Source organism: Lissotriton vulgaris, chromosome 11 (assembly GCF_964263255.1).
Source record: "Lissotriton vulgaris chromosome 11, aLisVul1.2, whole genome shotgun sequence".
Classification (NCBI taxonomy): domain Eukaryota; kingdom Metazoa; phylum Chordata; class Amphibia; order Caudata; family Salamandridae; genus Lissotriton; species Lissotriton vulgaris.
Genome location: NC_141699.1, coordinates 973,243,658 through 973,267,391, shown reverse-complemented (window position 1 = coordinate 973,267,391; position 23,734 = coordinate 973,243,658).

Below are 23,734 nucleotides of genomic sequence, written 5' to 3'. Positions count from 1 at the left end.
CATGAGGGGTCTTATTCTGTCCTTCGTTTTGACTAGCACAGAATGTTGGTAAGAATTTCACAAGCCTGTGCTCTTCCATATCATACTGATACAAAAAAATAAAAACAATTCATATCAGTACACTCAGAACTGAAAAATAGGATGCCACAGGCAGGCTGGAGTCTCTTGTTTCCACCCACACTGTTAAGCAGATATTTTTTCAGTTGAATTACAAGCATGTGCCATAAGGAGATTTTTTTTGTTCTGCCTCGAATAAAAGGACTGTTTCACAAGAAAACATTTCTTTAAAAAAATATTATCTGTAAATGTTCTCCCATTCGTCCTGCTGATGGTCAGCAATCAACAGGTATCATTATCATTAGCACATGTCATTTATTCTTTTCACCCAGATGAGCTAATCTTTCCAAACATTTTCATGCTATTTTGGCTCAAATTGTCTGTGCCATGTGGCTGCTATAAAAAGAGCTGCTTTATGGTGTTGTGCAACCAATTTTCTTTAAAATGTGCACGCAGGCAGCTGCTGCAGGAATGTTTTTTGTTGCTGGCACACAAGGGGGGCACCGGGTGGATCGGATCAGCATGCCTACCCACCCAGGTGGTTTGGGGAGGGGCATGGAGAACATGGGAGAGTGGCCTGTGACATAACAGCCTCACCCTGTTCATCAGCAGCCTGAAATGGACCGCCCATCAGGCAGGCAAAGCCAATTCCATTCCCTTGTGCCCTGAGGAAAGGGCAGGTCTGCATGGCAATTGATGGGTTGGGAGTTTTGCTGTGGGCATAGAAGGATTGCAAGCGCGTGGAGGGCTGCCTTTTTAATTTGTAGGCTTCTCTTCAAGAGCTGGGGGGGGGGGTAGGGGGGAGTGACGCCTACGTCAGGGGAGTGGAGTTTTTTGTGCATGTCATGTGAGGCTGCAGGGGTCATGAGCGTGTCCTAGTGTGACATGTGGAACATCTTCTCTACTCTTATTCAACCTAACAATTCAGCATGCATGTGATTTGAAGCTCATGAATAAACAACGTGGGCATCTCGACAATAATGTTAAAGTCATTTCTTCTTGTATTTTTTTTTAGTGTTGTATTTAAAAGGACAAAAAAATAGAAGATTTTATTGTTTGCTGGCCAGGTGGCATCCAGAGCTGGGGACTTTTCCGGAATTTTGGGTGGGATACTGTTATTATGCCAGAAAGCAGAGATAGCAACTTTTATCGAAGAAAAATACAGGTCATTATTACGGTTTCGAAAAGATAATGAAAGGAAAGTTAAGTATCAATTTTGATGTACCGTCTAGTCTGCTTTTTAACATGGTAATTCAGTCAGCCAGTCAATCAGCTTTATTTCGCGTTACATAAAACAGCAATATAAAAACCATGTTATTTAAAAACCATTAATCTGACGAATAAAAATAATGCACTTGCCAATAAATTAGATAAAAAAGGTCTAATACATGACCACAATTAGTAATTCAGTCTCTGTTTACTTTACATGTAATTTATGAGCAGTTTAAGCCACTCTAAAAGGCTTTTGATGTATTTTTTATCTTTTTTTTTGTTTTTATAATTTGTTATTCTACAACTAAGTACTGGAGTTTGGTGGGTTTAATGGCCTTTAGACTGATTTGGCACCATACTACTAGTCATCCCAGATAAATACTAGTCAAGTGACAACACTAGGGGCATATTTACAAAAAGCCGTCAGAGCGTTGTGCTACGCCAAATTTGGCAACGCAGCACTCTGACAGGGATCCGCCGTATTCACAAGAATTCAGTGCACCCTTGTGTTTCCTCTAGTGCTGTCGCAAAAAAAAGCTGCCTAGAGCCAGTATAAGCACTCTGCCGCTTTGTTGCAAGGGTGCCTGCACTGCAGGGGTGATTGTTTATGTGCAGGTTGGGACACCTTCCTGCACATAAACAATGAATAATGGTGATTTGCTCGTTCTATGTGTGCTGCATTCTGCAGCACACATAGAAAGCAAAAAACGAGGAGAAATTAATATTTTCGCCTTGTATCACCATTCATTTTTGGCGCTGCCTCATCTTTGTAAATCAGAGGTAGAGTAAAAAAGCAATGTCTGTTGCGGTGGAATGGCCACTGCAACACCCATTGCACACCCATTTGCTACAGAGGACAGCAGCAGAAAGGGGCGTATTTACAAGGAGATTTAGTGCCACCCTGTAAATATGAGAATGGGCGCTGCACCACAGGAGCATCAAAAACATGATGCTCCGGTGGTGATATGGGCTTGTACATATGCTGCTAGGTGAGGCCAAGTACAGGAGGAATAATTATTAAATGCCAGGCGCAGCCAGATGGGTCTGGAAATATTGTGGACGTCAGAATCATCACCCATCCTTTTTTCTAGGGTGGCTGACTTTCTAGAATATAATAGCTACCAGATGTTTTGATTCTGGAAGAGTCAGGAATGGTTCTGCAATAGGATACTTTTGTCCATTTGCATATAAGTCATTCTACACTTCCCAGTTAGGATGATATCTGTAATAAAAAATCTTGTTACAATATTTTCTCTACTGTAAGATCATCACTGTCTTCCACTAGAAACCAGAATTAAATTTAAGTCAGCGTGCATCACTTACAATGTCATTCACAAAGGATACATGATCTACTCAAGAGCATGTCACAATATCCCTGGTAGCTTTGAGAACTTGAGGATAGTCAAAAAGCTTTGGGGGCCATTATGATGTTGGGCAGATCACCACTGTCCGACTGGCGGTGGCGATCCGCCCGACATCTTTCCTCGCCCGCCCTTCAATTACCCCCGCCATATGAAAATGGCAGGGGTACAGCGGCGGATGGAAAGACCGTCCGCCACTTTACTGCAGGCAGGTAATCCTTACGATTGCCTGCCATGCGGTCCTGGCCCATAATATGGTGGCGGTGCCTATCAGGCACCGCCCACCATATTATGATGAGGGAGGATTAGGGCCTTTCCATGGCGGCGATGCCTCCATGGAAAGGCATGCAGTCTTTTGCATTGGGGGCCCGTTGCGGGGCCCCAGGTTGTTGAGGGGGTGGGGGGCACATTTGGGGGGTACCCATGATACCCCCCTACATTGGCATGCACAACGTGGCAGGTACCGCCCGGTGCCTGTCACGTTGTGCATGCCACTTTTACATTGCGATGGGTGCTGCTTGCAGCACCACCCGCCGCAATGCAAAAGATGCAGGATGCGAACGCCAGGGTAGCGGTCTCATCTTAATTGCCCCCGCGGGACCACCGCACCTCTGGTGGTTGCTCCTGTTTTCCGTAACGGTGGTGGGCGTACAAAGTCAGCCGGCCATCGTAATGGGCCCTTAGTATGCAACAATAACACTAACTGCCTCAAAGCTGCCAATCCACATTTCTCAGGAGCAACACCCACCATCTGGAATTCAGTACCAGATGAACTGAGATGGTCTGAAAAACTCCTCCAATTTCAGAAAGGACTAAGGGCCTTATTACAAGTATGGCGTTCCTAAAACCACCACGCTCGCTGTGGCACACCGACCACCGCCACCACTGCGGGTCCATCCAATGTACTTCGAGTGTGCCACAGGTCTGCCTCGTCCACCTGGGATCCAGGATCCCTCTGAGGTGGCACAGCAGAAAGGGGCAGGAACATGCTGGCTATGCTGCTGCAGTACCACAGACCGTATTCTGAGTTGCATTTCCACCACCCATTTCATGGCTGTGAGCCTACCATGAAAAGGGTATGGGAGATGCGACTAAGGTGATCCTAACAGGGCCCCCTGCCGCTTCTGGACCTGGGGGTGCATGCAGGGGGGGCACATGTTCTGCCCCCTGTGATTTGCACCTCTGCTCCTGCATGGCATGGCATGCACGACATGGTGCATTCCACACAGTCCAGAAACGTGCTGCAGGCACTGTGACGATGCAGTCTGCTGCTAAGGCTCTCCTATGCACCTAAGGCATCCGCCCCTATGAGACCGCGCAACACCTCCCACCCACCCTGGGTTCAACTCAGAATCTGGTAGGCAGGCGTACCACAGGCTTGGCGGTCCTCCTGCCAGCGCAGTGGTGGCGATGGTGCATGAGGTCCACCAAACTTGTTATAAAGCCCTCAATCAGAATCTAATTCAGATAATTTATTTTGCTGACCTCCTACTTATTTTCTTCCTACCAAAGTTCCCTTATAAACCTCTCCCATCAGCTCTGCATATCTTTACCCTACATTCTACTTCTGGCCTTTCTCCCAATGTAACCCCTTAGCTCATCCTGCTTGAGGTCTATCACTCAAAGTTCTTCATTTCCTAAACTCCCTCTTATTATCTCTCTACCTCAGATTGTCTTTGCATCCACCTATTTCCCTTGAACTACAGGGACCTACTCTCCAACCCTTTCTTCACTGCATGTCTCACATCCTACTTTAATTATATTGTGCCTCCTCACCTAAACTCCTGAATCTTGAAGGAGGTCTCTTTTTTCAAACTTTTCTTAATCCCTTTGCCTAGTATTTCCTACTTTATCCTAACTTATATACTCTCTGCCTCCTTCCTTTCCTCTCCTCTCCTACTGTTCCATGGCACTTAACCTATGTTTTCGTCATTTTTGCTCTGTTTTCTGCCATTACTGCTCCATGTTAATAATGGTTTGCAACTGTTATTGTGTTCCCTTTTCAAGGCCTTCTTCCTTCTTGGTAACTTTTAAGGGTCTATGTAAGGGGTTAACCCAACCAGGCTTGCTTTTCTGTTGTACAGCAGGGTGAGATTACTCACTTGAGTTCACCTTTATCAACATTGAGAACTAAATAAATAAATAAAATAGCAGTTATTAGTTTAGATGGTTCTCTATTGCTTTCTTCTTGTGTCTGTTGTGCTATGCTTATATTCTGGAGAGGGAACATATCTGGTTGTTCTACTTTTCATAATTAAATAATAAATAACTGTTAAAGCAAAATATCCAGTTAAAAAGTTTGAGGTAAATAAATATTGGAAAAAAATATTGTGATACAAAAAGATCTTGGTATAGAAGTTTGCTTTCTAGGTATAGTTTTTGGGGAAATAATATTATTTTCAAGAATATTGTTGGTTTTTATTTTGTTCTCATTACTATAGTTGCAAAAAATATTGTTTATAATAATTTTACTGTGTTTTAGTTAATCAATTAATTTTAAGTGTTAATATTGTTGTTATAATTGTTATTAATTTTATAAAAAATATAGTTTGTAGTAATTATTGTTATTAGCAATTTATAGTAGCAGTTTGCTGGTTTGTAAGTGGATTTGCGTTGGATGTTATTTAAATTTGGAATATTTCTAATGTAATAGTAATTCGTTTTTTGTTGATTATGTTTTAATTGATGATTATGTAAACTGCTTAATTGTTATATTATATTTTAAATGTAAAATTGTAATTACAATTTTTATTTTAGTTTAATTATCAGTAACAATAGGCAATATATTAGTAGCGGGTTGATGGGTTAGTAAGGGTATAGAGTGGGAAGTAAATGTTTCAAATAATCAAAACTTCATGTTAATTCGGTTTTTATTGTGAATTAATTATTTATTTATTTGTTAATCATGTAAATAGTTTATAATGATTTATTTAAGTTATATTTTAGTTGCAGGTTGACTTTTTTGTACTGGAATAGGATGGGAAGTTAAATAAAATCAAATGTATTTAATTTATTGTAAAAAAATGTTTTAAATAAATAGTATTTGATCATTAACATATGATTACTTAATGTATTGTTTATTGCATGATTATTATACTGTTTTGCTTCTTTTAATATATATTTTAGAGTGTATATGTATATTACACATTAACTTTGTAATGCTGTGTTATTTGTTTTTAGGGGAGTAGGTTGGGAAGATAATGAATAGCTATTATATAATTGGCAATTGATTATGTGTCATTTTTTCAATTTATTATTTCTAATTGTTCAATTTATTTAACGGTGTTGTGAAATGTATTTTGTTGAATGATTTTTTGTTTTTTAAAGTTTATCCATTGTATGTATTAATTGAAATTAAATAAATACCTAATTATTTCATAATTTCATTATTTTATAGTAGTCAGGAAGGTTGATATTATTGTATGTAATTTTATTATTTCCTTTTTACCTTTATTCTTTATTTTCCAATTTTTGTTAACCAATATATATTCTTTTATGTATCCTGTAATTTAATAATATTTTATATTAAGTGTTCATATATGTTGGTAAATGAATAGGGCTTGTATTCATAATGGTAAATCATTTGAAGTCCAACACTATTTCTACAGGAGTGGAAATCATAAATGTTATCCCTCCACAATCACTTTCACTATTGTTGCTTAGACTGGAGAGGAAATGCTAAATGTAACCCCTATGAAGTCCAACACTTTACCTTCTGTTATTTAGTCTGCAGCAGGAATAGTAGATCTAAGTCCTCTCAAGCCCAACACTTTATATACTGTTGCATAAACTGGAGTGGGAATAATAAATCTAAACTCTCCAAAGTTTAACACTTTCTCTAGTGTTGCTTACATGGAGTGAGAATAGTAAATCTAACCCCTCTGAAATCCAACACTTTTTCTACTGTTCTTTAAGTCAGAGTGGGGATAGTAAATGTAATCCCTTTGAAATCCAACTCTTCCAATACTGTTGCTTAGTATGTCTAACATCTGCAAAGTGCAACAATTTCCTTACTGTTGCTCAAAAGAATGTTAATAGTAAATGTGCTAAATTTAAAATGCTAAAGCTTATAAAATTAATATAATTTGAAATAAACAGTTTCATTAATTATGTCATAATATATATCAAATATATACTTATATATATATATTCACTGAAAAAACCATAGGTTTCACACCAGTTATAGTTAGGGATTAGCATTTTAAAAACCTATTAAATTCACTAAAAAACCATAGGTTTCACATCAGTTATAGTTAGCTGGAAATTTTACTGACATAAAACCAATGAAATTCCCACGTTATAGTTAGTTGGACTCACTATAACTTGCGCGCCTGCAATGCACTGCTGATGACGTCACATATTACATCACTCATGACATGGTCAGTGACATCACTCATGACATCACTGATGACACCATCCAGTGAATGTGTGTCTTTATGAAAAATAAATATGTTTTATATATGTATTTATAAAGGACGATGGAAGAATAAATGGTTAAATAAGTGTGTAAATGGATGTTTTTTTTAAAAAGAATTGATTGGTTAACTGCCTTATTAAGTGTATCTTAGTTAATACATATATTAACGAGTAATTTTGAAATATTGCAATATATGTATCAGTGTTTCACTTTGTGTATAAGTGGCTGCATGGGTTGGTGACTGACTCACTGTTTGTATGTGTTTTGAAGACAGCATATGTGCAGGACTGTATGGGTGGATGAGTGTGTATATGTGTGTGTTAGTGAGTGAATGCCTGTCTCACTAGTGTCTTTATGAGTAACTACACATGTTTTAAACTTGTATATATGAGCATTGATGTATATAAGTAAGTATATTTTAGAGTGAGAGATTGAAAGAGTTCCTGTTTAAATAAGTATGTGTTTCTATAAGTGATTGTTTAAGAGAGTAAGTATGTGTAAGTTTCCTTAGAAGTAATGTGCTAATGTATGTATAGCTGTATATGCAAATAAATGGATGTTCAATAGTTTATTTGCATGTGTGAGTATGTGTGTGAGTAACTTTTGTAAGACTGTCGGTGTGTAACAGGATGTATATGTGTATCACTATATATGATGAGTGAGAATATGTATGAGTGACTATATAGAACTGTTGGTGTATGAGTGGATGTGTATATAGATGGTGGAATTACTGAATTGGTTATTGTAACTGGTATCGGTATCTCCATTTTTTTGAAAATGTTAGTTTCTATTGTTTGAATATGTGTTTCAAGGGTTACATTACACTGAAAGGAGGTCTGTCAGTCTGTCACAAGGATGGTGTCATCAGTGATGTCATGAGTGATGTCACTGACCATGTCATGAGTGATGTAATATGTGACGTCATCAGCAGTGCATTGCAGGCGAGCAAGTTATAGTGAGTCCAACTAACTATAACGTGGGAATTTCATTGGTTTTATGTCAGTAAAATTTCCAGCTAACTATAACTGATGTGAAACCGATGGTTTTTTTAGTGAATTTAATAGGTTTTTAAAATGCTAATTCCTAACTATAACTGGTGTGAAACCTATGGTTTTTTCAGTGAATTTCATTGGTTTTTTAAATGCTAATTCCTAACTATAACTGGTGTGAAACCTATGGTTTTTTCAGTGAATTTCAAACGTTTTTTAAATGCTAATTCCTAACTATAAGTCTCAATTTATAAATAAGACTGTTAGCACTCTAGTTGTTCTTTAGAACACTCTGGTATATTTTGTCATTGTGCTACAGTTGGGCTACATCTAGCTGATATTTGGGCTACATTTGTATTTTTTGGTCTCTGGTGGCCATCTTTGGGCTACATTGGGCTATATTGGGCTACATTTGGGCTACATTTTGGCTCTAACATATATAAAGCCCAATGTAGCACAATACATATTTTTCAAAAGTTAATTTTTTTTAAAACCACTTCAGAATAGGGCTACTTGTCCCTACAATTATCCCATTTTTTTTTGTTTTTTTTGTTTTTGGAGCGCTCCCGGTGCGCGCCCCGGGGAGCGCCCGGGAAAGCGTACTTCTATAAAGCGCCCCGGGGCGCGCTCCGGGGAGCGTCCCGTGAGCGTCAATATCGCGAACGAAAACATGATCGTGACGTATCGCGTAGCCGCGTCCGCGTGATACACACGGCGTAAGCGCACCCGGAAGTACTCGAGCGAATACGATCGCGCAACATAAACATCCGACGCGCTCACGCTACGTGTCCCGGAGCGCGCCCCCGGGCGTGCCCCGGGGCTCGTAGCGTAAGCGCGTCGGGTCATGTGACCTGAAAATAACACTTTTCATTGGTTTATAACAGTTTTGGTTTCATAATGATGAAGCCCCTGGTCTTGTGACCTGAAAATAACACTTCTCATTGGTTCAGGACAGTTTTTTTTCCAAATGATGAAAGACCCCACCTTTTTTCCTTATTCTGACTTTGTCCTTTGACTGAGGAAGACCTGTTTGTACATCTCTGTACCTTTTTGATCTTAATAATGGCTTCAGTAGCAGCAGCAGCTGGTGCATCTGCCCCACCACCCCCACCTCCACCACCACCAACAGGACCAGCTCAAGATTATATTGGTGGTCAAGAAGAGGAGGAGGAGGAAGAGGAAGAGGAGGAGGGGAGGAGAAGATGGCTGCCTGAAGAAAATACCCCATACAAGCCCAAGCCACACATTGTATGGGAGTTTTTTTCACTCCCAGAGGGCAAGAAAAAAGTGAATGCGGCCAAGGTAACTTGCCTAATCTGCAATGAAGAACTCTCAAGGGGCAACCCAAACAAAAAATATTCATTTGGTAACTATACCATGATTCGTCATATGACCAGAAAGCACCCTAACAACTATTCTCGTGCAGAGCTCAGGGAACTGGCCAGTAACCTCCCCCATTCTTCAAGGACCACCTCCCAAAGAAACGAACCCACTTCATCGGGACCAGAAACATCAGAGATGATGCCTTGTATTTAGCCAAGATTTGCTGATTTTAAAATCACTTGTTCTGCATGTGGCAAGCTTATCGCCTATGGTGAAAAAAGCGTAAAGCTCATCGTCCTTGCAGGTGATAATCACAAGTGCCCCAAAAAGAAGTAATTTTTTGGGTTTTTTGTTTTTTTGCTCCAGTTGAGCCAGTTTCAATTCCCTTTTTTTGTTTCTCCCCCTAAAAAAATACAAAAAAAATATAAAACTGTTTTGAAAAGCCAAAAAAAGTACAAAATGTTCAAAAACACAAAAAAATATATAAAACAACAAAAAGAAGAAGAAAAAAAAAGTTCTTTTTAGAACTACCTCCAATTTCTAAAAAAAGGCTGAATTTTTTTAAAACTCTGTCATCTTTTTTCCTCATAGTACGCTCCCCGGTGCACGTACCGGGCGCTCCCCCCGCGCAAAACGAAAAAAAAAAATATTTTAAATGCCCCGCGGGGCCCTTTTATAGCCCCCACATCAAACCTAGGGGGTCAAAGGGGGTCTATCCCTGACGCCTTATGGTCATTTCCCCCTTTGTTTTAGCCACCTCTTGTGTCTCGATTTGACCGAGACACAAGATGGCGGCCGCTCCGGACTGTTTCGAATGTTTACAGACACCCGAGAGCCAATCAGCTTTCCGTGCGCACCTCGCGTGGTGCTCCCGGAGCGCTCCCCGGGGCGCGTACCGGGGCGCGGCTATAGATATATATATTTTTTTGAACCTAAATTACTCAAAATCCACTGGAGCACATATCTTGAGACATAGCAAAGGCACATCGGGCTACCAGTCCCTACAATGTTGCCAAGTTTGGTGCAAATCCATTCAGCCGTTCGGGCTAAAAGTGAAATCGACCGCCCTATGGAAATTAACATGGGGAAAACGCGTTTTGGGACCCCCCTTTTATCTCGGCCCCCGCTTGACATATCCCCCCCAAACTTTCAGGGAAGGACCGGGGCACCGCGAGGCCATTTTCAGGAAACTTTCAGGCAGATTCATCAACCGGCGCCAAAGTTATTCCAAATAGAATTTTGAGATTTAACATTGAAAAAAATCCTAACTATAACTACCTACTGGCGACCGCCAGTAGGTAATATAGTTTTGTGTATATATATATATATATATATATATATATATATATATATATATATATATATATATATATATATATATATATATATATATGAAACAATCCCTGCTGCCTCTCGCCCGGAGCCCAGTACTGGAAACCGCTGCGCAGGAAGAAGAGAGGAGACCTCAGGTGCAGTGAGCAATACTTCTTTATTGTTCCCTCGAGGAAGCGGCACACCACAGCATGACGTTTCGGCCTACACAGAGGCCTTGATCACATGATGCACGCTGGGGAAGAGGCAATTTTTAAAGTGCTAGTGCTCAGTGAAAATACATTCTGATAGGTAGGTTGTGGCCACGTGTTGCGCTACATCATAGACATGGACAACAGATTTTAAGTAACAAACATCATGGGATAATCCCTGAATTAGCGCCTTATTGCAAAAATCCACTCGATAATATTAAAGTGCAAATGCAATTACATTTATGTAAACAATACAAGACAAAGATCACTGGATAAATCCAATGCTGGATAATGCAAAATCAATACCATTGTGCAAAGTGCAATTTGTGTCATGAAAATCATACTCAATATATACACTATATACAATACACTTCATGTACAAAATCATGTATAACAACGAATTTCTGAACGAATATATAAAAATATAGATTCATAAATAACGTATTATAAATATATAAATATATATGTTAAAACCATGACTGTACAAGTATATTGACAATAGATATATATATGAACACAACACCATTGGTACGGGATGAGATCTATAGTGAGCATGAATAATATCACTGCCTAAATGCATTTAAACCATAGCACTAAGATCGCAGCATCCCATTAATATTGCACAGAATTGTTTACTCGTTTGTCTATATGTGTATATATATATATACACATATACGTAGGACATAAACCTGTACTACGTGTCATTCCCAGAGTGTGTGCTTCATTTGGAATTACATTTTCTGTGTGGCTGTGCCGGCATCATTCTAGAACTGGAACCTAACAAACTCCAGTCGTCGGTTCCATTCCAGAAATGAGGATGCGACTGAACCGTGTTCGGTTGCAATCCTATACTTTGCTATAGGAGCATGCATTCCGAATGGAATTCATGCTCTCATAGCAAAGTGCTAAGGTGCAGTTCATCCCTGCACCTTGAGGCAGGCAAGGTGCCTGCCATAGAGTGCAGGAATCAACAGGGGACACAATAGGTGGCCCGTAGGCCACCATTTGGTGACCATGTACCCATGGGGGCCCTGCTGGGAGCCCCCAAAGCTGTTTCTTACTGCTTTTTTTTGCCGGAAAGGCCAGCACCAAAACACTGTGGGGAACAACCATTGTAATCTCTTGGCCGGAAAGAGGCGGCCGGAGGATTACCGGGGGCCTTCCAAATGGCGGACGGGCACTTCGAGCCCGTCGTAAGCCATACGGAAGAATGGTTCAGAATCCCTTGCGACCGAGCCCATCGAAATGGATCGGACAGAAGGGAATCTGAACCAGTGATTACGATGCGGGCAGGGGGCTCCAACCAACGGTCGGAGCCCTTCCGGGCGCATTGGATTTGGCCCCATATTGTGTAAGTGGGTGTGTAAGTGCTTTCTGGTCTCCGAGTGGATGTGTGAGTGGCTGTATGGGTCTGTGAATGGTTTTCTAGGTCACTGAGTTGGTGTATAAATGGCTTTATAAGTGTGTGAGTGGTGGTGTGGGTGTGTGAGTGGGTGTGTGAGTTTGTGTGTGACTGACTGTGGGTCTGTGTGTGGATGTGGGTGTGTAAGTGGGTTTGTGAGTGGTTTTCTGGTTCTCTGAGAGGGTATGTGAGGGGCTGTATGGGTGTATGAGTGGTTTACTGGGTCTCTGAGTAGGTGTGTGAGTGGTTCTATGTGTGTGTGAGTGGGTCTGTGAGTGGTTGTGTTAGTGTGTAAGTGGGTGTATGAGTGCATGCATGACTGGCTGCGTGGGTCTGTGAGGGGGTGTGTGAGTGGTTTTCTGGGTCTCTGAATGGGTGTGTGAGTTGCTGTACATGTATGTGAGTGGTTGCACGTGTGTGGGTATGTGAGTGGATGTATGGATGAGTGAATGGGTGTATAAATGGCATTCTGGGTCTCTGAGGGGAGGTGTGAGTTGTGTTCTGGGATGCACTTATCCTTGTGCCAAACCTGTGTTTGAAGAGGGGTGTAAATCTTGCCTGCACTCTGCCGTGAGGAAAACAGCCCTCGGTATCCTACTAACGCCGTGAGGGGAACTGCCATCGGTGTCCACAGCAAGGACCAAATCTACATCCCCAAGAAGCCCTAACCCAGGTGCCTGGCATCAGCATCATCAAGCGGCGCCAGGGCTTTCAAAAGAACAGACGGAGCCCCGCAGCGCGGGATGTGCTTATCCTTGTGCCGAACCTGTGTTTGAAGAGGGGTGTAAATCTTGCCTGCACTCTGCCGTGAGGAAAACGGCCCTTGGTATTCTACCAACGCCGTGAGGGGAACGGCCAACGGTGTCCACAGCAAGGACCAAAACTACATCCCCCAGAAGCCCTAATCCAGGCGTCTGGCATCAGCGTCATCAGGCGGCACTTGGGCTTTCAAAAGAACGGAGGGAGCACCGCAGCGCGGGATGCGCTTCTCCTTGTGCCGAACCTGTGTTTGAAGAGGAGTGTAAACCTTGCCTGCACTCTGCCGTGAGGAAAACGGCCCTCGGTATTCTACTAATGCCGTGAGGGGAATGGCCATCGGAGTCCACAACAAGGACCAAAACTACATCCCCTCAGAAGCCATAACCCAGGCGCCTGGGATCAGCGACATCAGGCGGCACCTGGGCTTTCAAAAGAACGGACGGAACCCCGCAGCGCGGAATGCACGCGGGCAGCTGGCGGGCCGTCCGGAGCTGGCCAGGCTGGGCTGGGCCACCCCCCCTTTGGTCTGACTTCCACTGAGGTTTACGAAGCAAGACTCTAAGCACCATTAGTAAGGCTTTTTGCTTCTTATTCCCTTGTCCATTGTATTGTATTCACTGTACATATCATAACTAATGTCTTGAACTTAGGCCAAAGATCTTTAACAGGAGGCTCTGTCCAAGGGACCCTGGACGCGTTTATTACAAGGGCTACCTCAGTGTTAGAAAAAGAAATTGTGTTAACTGAGCGGCGTATATCCTTAGAATGGCAGAGAAAACGCTCATCTTTAGGGACTATTCAATCATCAAAGACCCCCACGTATGCCAGTACTTGTTCCGAACCAACTAGTGTTATTGCTGATATTTGACCCCTGAGGCTTGAGCCGGGTGGTTGCTAATTTTAAAATCTGTTTTAATACCCTGATTCACCCCTCCCCTTGTGTCCTTCCCCCACCGGCACCAGCGCTTCACGCTGCTCTCCATTTCGGCGCTTTTTATCGCGCTCCGAATTTGGGTTGTAGGACTCCTTGTCCTCTAAATTACAACATTTGTGACTCTGTTCGGTGTTTGGCAGAATACTTGCCTCCCCCTCACCCACTGGCCGACTTAGGGCCGTCATCACCGAGGGACCGAGCTAAGAGCTCAGTGGCGGACATCTTGGAGTGGGCTTTCCTCTCCTGTCACTCGGGCGCCTCTATAAAAACAGAAGAGGCACTCCGATCAGGTAGATTGCTGATATTTGACCCCTGAGGCTTGAGCCGGGTGGTTGCTAATTTTAAAATCTGTTTTAATACCCTGATTCACCCCTCCCCTTGTGTCCTTCCCCCACCGGCACCAGCGCTTCACGCTGCTCTCCATTTCGGCGCTTTTTATCGCGCTCCGAATTTGGGTTGTAGGACTCCTTGTCCTCTAAATTACAACATTTGTGACTCTGTTCGGTGTTTGGCAGAATACTTGCCTCCCCCTCACCCACTGGCCGACTTAGGGCCGTCATCACCGAGGGACCGAGCTAAGAGCTCAGTGGCGGACATCTTGGAGTGGGCTTTCCTCTCCTGTCACTCGGGCGCCTCTATAAAAACAGAAGAGGCACTCCGATCAGGTAGATTGCTGATATTTGACCCCTGAGGCTTGAGCCGGGTGGTTGCTAATTTTAAAATCTGTTTTAATACCCTGATTCACCCCTCCCCTTGTATCCTTCCCCCACCGGCACCAGCGCTTCACGCTGCTCTCCATTTCGGCGCTTTTTATCGCGCTCCGAATTTGGGTTGTAGGACTCCTTGTTCTCTAAATTACAACATTTGTGACTCTGTTCGGTGTTTGGCAGAATACTTGCCTCCCCCTCACCCACTGGCCGACTTAGGGCCGTCATCACCGAGGGACCGAGCTAAGAGCTCAGTGGCGGACATCTTGGAGTGGGCTTTCCTCTCCTTTCACTCGGGCGCCTCTATAAAAACATACGGCCATGGCTCTGCGCAGCGGACGCGTTCAGCGGGCGCGCCGGTCGCGCGCCGGAGTCAAGCCAGAGTCCTGCCCGTCTGCGCCCGTCCGCGAACGACCGGGGCACGGGGCAGGACCCTCCAGTCTTTCAGAACCAGCAGTACCGCAGGTTATGTCTCAACATCGACTTTATTATTCTAATATGGATCTGATGTCACTCAGAAAACATTTGGACAGCAGATGTTACCATACTTTACGGGCGGACCTACTACCCTCCCACTGTAAGATATGTAATCTCCCTCTGCCACTGCCTAGAGGGGAGGAAAAGGGAGTAACTAAGCTAAAACTGCTCTTATTAAACTGCAGGTCAATGAGGAAACACAAAGATGAGTTACATGATTTGCTGCTTAGTAGAGAGCCAGATGCCTTGTTTCTTACATAAACTTGGCTGGAAGAAACATCTTCCCCTGAGACTCTCGATGCAGTCCCCTCGGGTTACAGTCTGCTGAGATTAGACAGACTAAAACAACGTGGTGGGGGACTAGCCCTGATCTATAAATCCGAATTAGAATGCACACTCACAAAAACCACCTTACCCAACAGTGAATGCGGTATCTTTACCCTTAAAGTAGATCCTAGACAGATGATAAATGGATTACTGATATATCGTCCCCCAGGGAGTGTGGCGGATTTCGGAAACCAACTCCTAGATCTAGTAAGCCAGCCTGCAATTAGACACAACAGGTTTCTGGTCTTGGGAGATCTAAATCTCCATTTCGAAGACAGAGAGTGTAGAGAAGCACAAACCGTAATTACAGCACTGAACTCCGTTGGGGTAGGACTATTATCCACAGCTCCCACGCACCAGCTGGGCCACACCCTGGACCCAATTTTTTCTAATTGGGAAGGCGTCAGGGTCCTACCCCCGATCCAGCTGATCTGGTCAGATCACAGCATGGTCCCGTTCGAAATTATAAATGAATCCCCATTATTTAAATCTAAAAAACCCCTTCCACAAAAGCGCAGGGTCTGGAAAAAGTTTTCTTCTGAAATATTTGAACGTGCCTTACAAAAAAATCCCCCGCCCCTAGATAGCACCCTACAGGAAGCATGGAGCAACTATGAGAACTGGATGTCTAACGCCATGGACGAGGTAGCACCCTGGGTGAGCAAACCACTGATAAGGCAATCTAGAGCTGCTCCGTGGTTTTCGGAGAAACTTAGACTGGCCAAAGCCAAATGTAAAACGGTGGAGCGGAGATGGAGACAAAACTATGCCCCTGAACTCAAAGTCTGCTATAAAATAGAGATGAAAAAGTACCAGAAATTAGTAAGATCGGGGCATCTATTTTAAAAATAGAATTGAAACAGCAAGCAACCCTACTAAAGAATTCTTTAGTATTTATAGAGAACTCACGATTCCATCCAGGCTGGAGGCTCAAGATACCTACTCTGCTGAATTATGCGATCTTATAGCCGATTATTTTGTGGATAAGGTGGATAAAATTCACGTCACCTTTACAACTGGCAACAATCCATTAACCATGCCTGAGGATACAGGACCTATGTCCTCACAGAAATCTCAGCTTACATGTTTTTCTATGCCTGAAAGACATGAATTATTAGAAATAGCTAATAGCACATTATCCGGATCACCAGCGGATGCTTGCCCTGCGGCGATGTGTAAGGGAGTTATGGATAAAGTGCTACTCGATTACATCAGCAATATGGTCACCTTATCCTTCCAGGAATGTCACATGCCTGATGCGTGGAAAACGGCTCAGGTTATCCCCCTGAAGAAAAAACCCAACATTCCCACAACGCAACTCCAAAACCTGCGCCCCATCTCCCTTCTTCCCTATTATGCAAAGATCGTGGAAAAGATTGCCAATAGGCAGCTTATGGAACATCTAGAAAAGGAAGGCCTCCTCCACTCATCTCAATCGGGATTCAGGGCGAATTACTCCACTGAGTCGGCTGTTCTGTATTCCACCAAGCGCATAAGGCAACTAGTGGATGAAGGCGAGACAGCAGCGTTGATTTTATTAGATCTGAGTGCAGCGTTTGACACCGTGCTGCACTCAACGCTGCTGTCCCGCCTGACACAGATGGGGGTGACAGGGTCAGCGTATGCATGGCTACATTCCTTCTTAGCCAACAGAAGCTTTCAGCTTCATTGCCCACCCTACAGATCCTCCATACGCAAGGTAAGCCACGGGGTTCCTCAGGGCTCTAGTTTGAGCCCTACTTTGTTCAATATCTATATGGAACCCCTGGCTCGTGTGGTGGAGGCTTTTGGGGTGGATATTGTTAGCTACGCTGACGATACACAGCTGGTGTTCAAGCTCACTCCAGACCGCAGGGAAGACGCTGGCAATTTTTCGAACTGCATGTCAGCAGTAGCGGTTTGGATGAACGATAACTGCCTGCGCCTTAACGGCGACAAAACTGAGCTGCTTGTGGTCGGGAGAGCATCATTTGCTTGGTCACGACTCTGGTGGCCTGATGAATTAGGGAGTCTCCCCATCCCAAAGGAGTCGGTAAGAAACCTTGGTGTAATGCTGGACTCTAGCCTCTCGTATAAGACCCATGTCAACAAGGTCACAGGGAGGTGTTTTGGCTTACTGAAGGTTCTTCGTAAGGTCTTAGACCTTCTCCCCCCTGCAGCCAGAAAACCTATTGTCCATGCTATGGTGACTCCACATCTGGATTATGGAAATGCCATGCTGATAGGACTAAATCAAAAAGACCTTCATCAACTGCAGTGCGTGCAGAATGCCGCCGCTCGCCTAGTACTTGGGCTCCCGCGCAGAGCCTCGGGGAAGTCAGCCCTGGCGAAACTCCATTGGCTCCCCATCAGGGAGCGAATAAAATTTAAAGTCCTCAACTTTGCGCATCGCATTGCCCATGACAAAGGCCCGGACTACCTTAAAGATCTCCTTGTCATTCATCGCCCAACCCGGAACCTAAGATCGTCTGGCGTGATGCTGTTTAAAACTCCCCGCATCCTTAGGGCCAGAATGGGCGGACGCTCATTTAGGTACCTGGCCTCCAAGCACTGGAACGCTCTCCCTCTGCATCTTAGGATGGAGCCGTCTGAAATTAGATTCCAGCAGAAACTAAAGACACACTTGTTTCCTATTCTGTAAGTACTGCGGCCTTGGCATCTTCGGCCCCTTGGGCATTTTTTCAGCAGTTAGCGCGGGGACACACAGTTCCCTGTGTAGTCAGGCGCTTTACAAATGACTTATTATTATTATTATTATAGGCATACCCCAACAACTTCAAGATCTCCCAGCAACCTTACCGACTCAATGGGACCCCTCTAGTACTGACATAAGTCTGGGTTCTATGGATCACTGAAATAATATCTACTCCCAAAATATCGAGTTCCCAAAATATCGATGACAAAATATCGAGGGACATAATATCGACTTTCTTTCTTCACTAAGGTAAGTACAAAAATATCGACTTTAAAATATCGAGTGTTGAAAATATAGACTGTCAAAATATCTATTTTTGTATGTCTTTAAAATAAGTGAAAACTATTATAATATTACATATATTTAATATAAACATTGTTAAAATTATTAAATAAATGTAACATTATTACATAATTAATGTAAATTTAAAAATTAATAATAATAATACATATATATATATAAATACATGTTATTAAATATATTTACCGTGGCATAGCAAAAGGTTTAAATTTAATGTAACCACTCCAGTGGGTGCTACATTACAGAGATCGTTGGATAGCGTAGGGGTAAAAATTACTATTCCCACTCCAGTGGGTGCTACAGTAGAGAAAGCGTACGCCTGTACCCCAAAAACCCAAAACTGACCCTGAACCCTAAAAATATCCCTGTACCCCAAAAACCCAAAACTGACCCTGAACCCTAAAAATACCCCTTTACCAAAAAACCCAAAACTAACCCTGAACCCTAAAAATACCCATTTACTCAAAAACTGAAAACTGACCCTGAACCCTAAAAATACCCCTTACCCAAAAACTGAAAACTGACCCTCAACCCTAAAAATACCCCTTTACCCAAAAACTGAAAACTGACCCTGAACCCTAAAAATACCCCTTTACCCAAAAACGGAAAACTGACCCTGAACCCTAAAAATACCCCTTTACCCAAAAACTGAAAACTGACCCTGAGCCCTAAAAATACCCCTTTACCCAAAAACTGAAAACTGACCCTGAACCCTATAAACACACAACCCGCTACAGAAAATAAATTAAAAAAATTAATTATTTATCAATTATTTATTTTAAATTAATTACCAATTATATTTTAATTATTTACCAATTATTATTTAATTAACAATTAGATTAAATTTACATAATTAATTAATTATAATTAAATTACTTCCCACCCTATTCCCCTATAAACACACAACCCGCTACAGAAAATAAATTACTAAAAATTAATTATTTATCAATTAATCATTTTTAATTAATTAACTATTATATTTTAATTAATTACCAATTATTATTTAAGTAACAATTACATTAACTTTACATAATTAATTATTTATAATTAAATTACTTCCCACCCTATTCCCCTATAAACCCACAACCCGCTACAGATTTATATTACTCAAATATTATTAAATATTAATAACTTACCTTATTTTCGATATTTTTGTTGTCTATATTTTTTCTAGTCTATATTATGTCTAGTCTATATTTTTGAATCGATATTTTGGCTATTCTAGTCGATATTAGTCGATATTTTTGTTGTCTATATTTTGTCTAGTCTATATTTTGTCCAGTCTATATTTTTTACTCGATATTTTGTCCAATCGATATTTTGGACTCGATATTATGTCTGTTTACCGGGTTCTATATCTCTTTCTTCGTCGGAAGATTCACTACTAATAATTTCTGGTAATCAAGTCCCAGAAAAGTGTACCAGTATTAGAAAATTAGGGCTGGCCATTCCCATGAAAAGAAAGAGGGGTGGGGCAAAGCATAAAGGAAGCCGAGCTAAAGCTTGCCGGGCAGACAGGACTCCTAATGCATCTAAAGGCCCAGCAATAAGTGAAACCACTCAAGGCCATTTAAATACACGCCTTGAGCAAGTGTTAATGAACAACATTGAGCAACTAATTAAATCGCTGCTCCTGCCTCTAATCAAGAGGGTTAAACATATGACAGAGCAATTAGGATCCATCTCAGACATGGGGATTGCCAACTTAAATCTACTTAAAGAGATGGCAAATAAAAGACATACCCCGAACATATTAGAGCCGAGGACAGCGCCCAAGGCCCCTAATAATGTAACCAATATTAAGTTGCAGCCTAAAGCCCATGATAATATTACTACGGGTAAACACACTACAAACATTGCTCCTGACCTCACCAATCCTAGGGAAACATTAGACAAAAGACAAGTAAACACAAAAGGTCAGGAAATACTGGGTAACTTACAGAGGACTACCCACAAAGATAAACAGATCACAGGGCCTGCCCAGCATATAGATCTCCCACCGGAGGCTGAACCTTTTGTCATTGTTTTAACAGGGGTACCAGAGTTGACAGCAGGAACATTCGAAAGTTACAAGACCCTTAAGAATAAGGTCATGCACTGGCTAAGAGTTAACAGGCCATTACCTCCCAACATAGACAGTGACATTTCACATGTTAGAAGGTTAGATTGGGTAGGAAGAAGACCGAAGGATGTACCTGGGGACACAATTATTATAATTTTCAGGGATCGCAGGGCGACAAATTATATCCGAGACTGGTTCACGGGGGTTATAAGGGAGGTATATCCACCAAAGATTTAAGTTACTTTTATCCAAAAGCGCTGGTGGGTAACCCCCGGAGACCGGGAAATCAAAGTATATGTATTGATGTGCCTCTCATGTTTAACATTGCCACCTCAAATCGCTTTTCTCCACTCATGGGGATGGAATGGGTCGACTGACTGCCACCCGGTAGTAATAAGATTGTGAGGGATTGTGAATTTTTTCCAATCCCAGGTTAAAAAATCAAATTGATAAAAATAGTACCATCTGAAGGGCTGACTCCACTGACAAGAGTACACACAAAGGTCAACTAGTTATTTCCTGGAACATTGCGGGTCTAAGGAATAAAATGGATGATCTTGAATGGCAAGAAACAATATTTAAATATAACATTGTGTGTTTCCAAGAAACGTGGCTGGTCCATGAGTTACACCTGAAGGGCTACCGAACCTTCAACACACCAGCCACTCCAAGTAAAAATGGTAAAAATGGTAGAAACAAAGGTGGGTTATGCACTTACATCTCAAACGCATCTGACATAACAGTTCTCAAATTCACCTCAGCAGAGTATCACCAAGTCTTATTAGTTAGTTGGCTGGGACTAAAAAAAATAGCCATCATACATTTTTATAATAATGCCCATGCGCCCTTATGGGATGGCATTATCTTTAACTTGCGAAGGCACATAAACACATTAGAGCAATTAGGTGGTGGAGATTTGACTCTCCTATGGGTGGGCAATTTTAATTGTTTTATTTGCACTGGTAATAACACAGGTACATGTCCTCTGAAGGAAAATAGGGAAGAAGCGCTGACCCACTTTACTCATTCAGGGGTAGGGGACTTGTTAAATACCTTGATTTATGAGTTTGATATGGGCTTTATTAATGAATTTTGTACCCCAACGGGCGACTTTAAACCGACCTTTAATGGAAGAGGGGTGAACTCTACAATTGATTTTACTCTTCTGTCCCGCAGGCATAGGCTATTAGTTCCGTCCTGGGAGACATTAGACCTTGCATTTAGTGATCATTACCCAATAATGGTCTCTTTGACATCGCAGGCACAGGTACAACCCAATGAGCTGATTTACTGCACGCCTATAAGCCTAGGCAGTACAAATGGTTACTCCGTCAAATGGGAGAGAGTAGACCCAAAAATCTTCTTAAACAAACTGGCGACTAAAGTTCCTGATCATTTACTAATTTGTTTGTCTGTAACTGAAAGCCACAAACAAGTCATTGATTCCTTTGGGGAGATCATGGGTGAGATAAAGAAACTATTGACTACTGCCCATAAAAATCACTCCGGTAAAAGGAAAGGTTGGTTCAACAAACACTGCTCAAAGGCACACAAAAAATGTATATCTGCCCTACATGAATCTCCAAGATCATTGGAACTGGTTAGACAGACACGAAAATCCTATCGAGACCCTGTAGCCAACAGGAAGTTAGAATTTAAAAATGAAATTTAGCAGAGCCTCCGTGAAGCCTGTCTAAAAAATGATATTACTGCATTCTGGAGGCCAGTAAACGCTCTCATCCTTTCAGAAAGAGATATAGACATCATCAATGTAGTTGTCCCAGGAGATGTTTGGGTTAAACATTTCTCTAACTTGTACAAAAACCCTAATATTAGGGTGAACATAAATCCCATTGACAATCAGGAGAGCCCAGAGTCGTTCCCTTTGGGGATTGTCTTTGACTACAAGGAGGTAATGAGGGCAATTAAAGAAAGCACCCCAGAGATGGCACCGGGACCGGACGGTGTCCCGATTAACATATACAAATCCGAACTAGTGTTGTGGGGACCTCTTTTAACAAATGTTTTAAATAGTGTTAACGCCGCAGGCTTTATTCCAACTTGGCCAGAGGCTATAGTGTTGGCGATTTTTAAAAAGGGGGACAGAAACGAACCTGCCTGCTACCGACCAATATCACTTCTGGATGCTTTAATGAAAGTAGCAGGCAGGATCGTCCTTAACAGGCTACAGGCATGGGCAGATGAAAATCAGATTATCTCTTCCCTACAATATGGTTTCTGCTCAGGTAAGGGGACGATAGAACAGCGCCTCAACCTAGCATTGTTGACCGCAAAATACACCCAAGCAAAAAATTAAAGTCTTTTTGTAACTTTTGTGGATCTAAGCTCTAAGGTGTGGTGTTAAGTCATTCTGAGTGGAGTGTTGGTGATTGGTTGGATGTATTTGGAAGCTTGTTTTGGTAGCTGTTAGTTAGTAGTTGAACTTGTGTTTGTTTGTAGCACTAGTGGTATTTTGCTTGTGATCTTGCATGTTAGTGGGTAATGTCATTTGTATTGTTCCATTTTGGAACAATATTGCATTTGCTGTTTAGTGTTCCAGGTATGTATCCAGTAGCACTGCCAGTGTAGTATGAAGTGACTAAGGGTCTGATTTATATATTGGCGGCATGTATACTTAACAGAGTAGGCATATCGCCAATGGGAAGGCCGCCCACCCAATTCAAATACTGGCGGACCTTTGGTTTGGCCATGGCTGAGACTACTCTGTCTCTAGCATGGCCAACCTTCTCTGACGGCCCTCTGGCGTAAGAGCTGTCAAAGAAATGACTAAATGTCCACCCACCCAAATTCGAAGGGCAGACATGTAGTAATGTTTAACTGTTCCTTACCACCAGGTAAAACCTGATGGTAATAAACAGTAAATCAAGTATAACACACCTTCCAAAATGAGAGAAGCCTCTCATGGCGATGAAAGCATTCCTTTTTTCTTTTCAAAATGAAAATCCAGTTTTGGTCTTTTCTTTAAAGAAAAAATAATACTGTTTGCTATTGGGCTGTGCCGGGCCTGGCTCAGCCTTGTAGCAGACAGTAAAATGGATTGGCAGTAACCACTGTGAGGGTGGTTCCTGACATTGTCTTTAAACATGAACATCTACTTGGCGTCCATTTAAAAATGAAGTGAGCAGCCTATCCACCATTTGGATGGAGTAATTTACTCCATCTCCACTA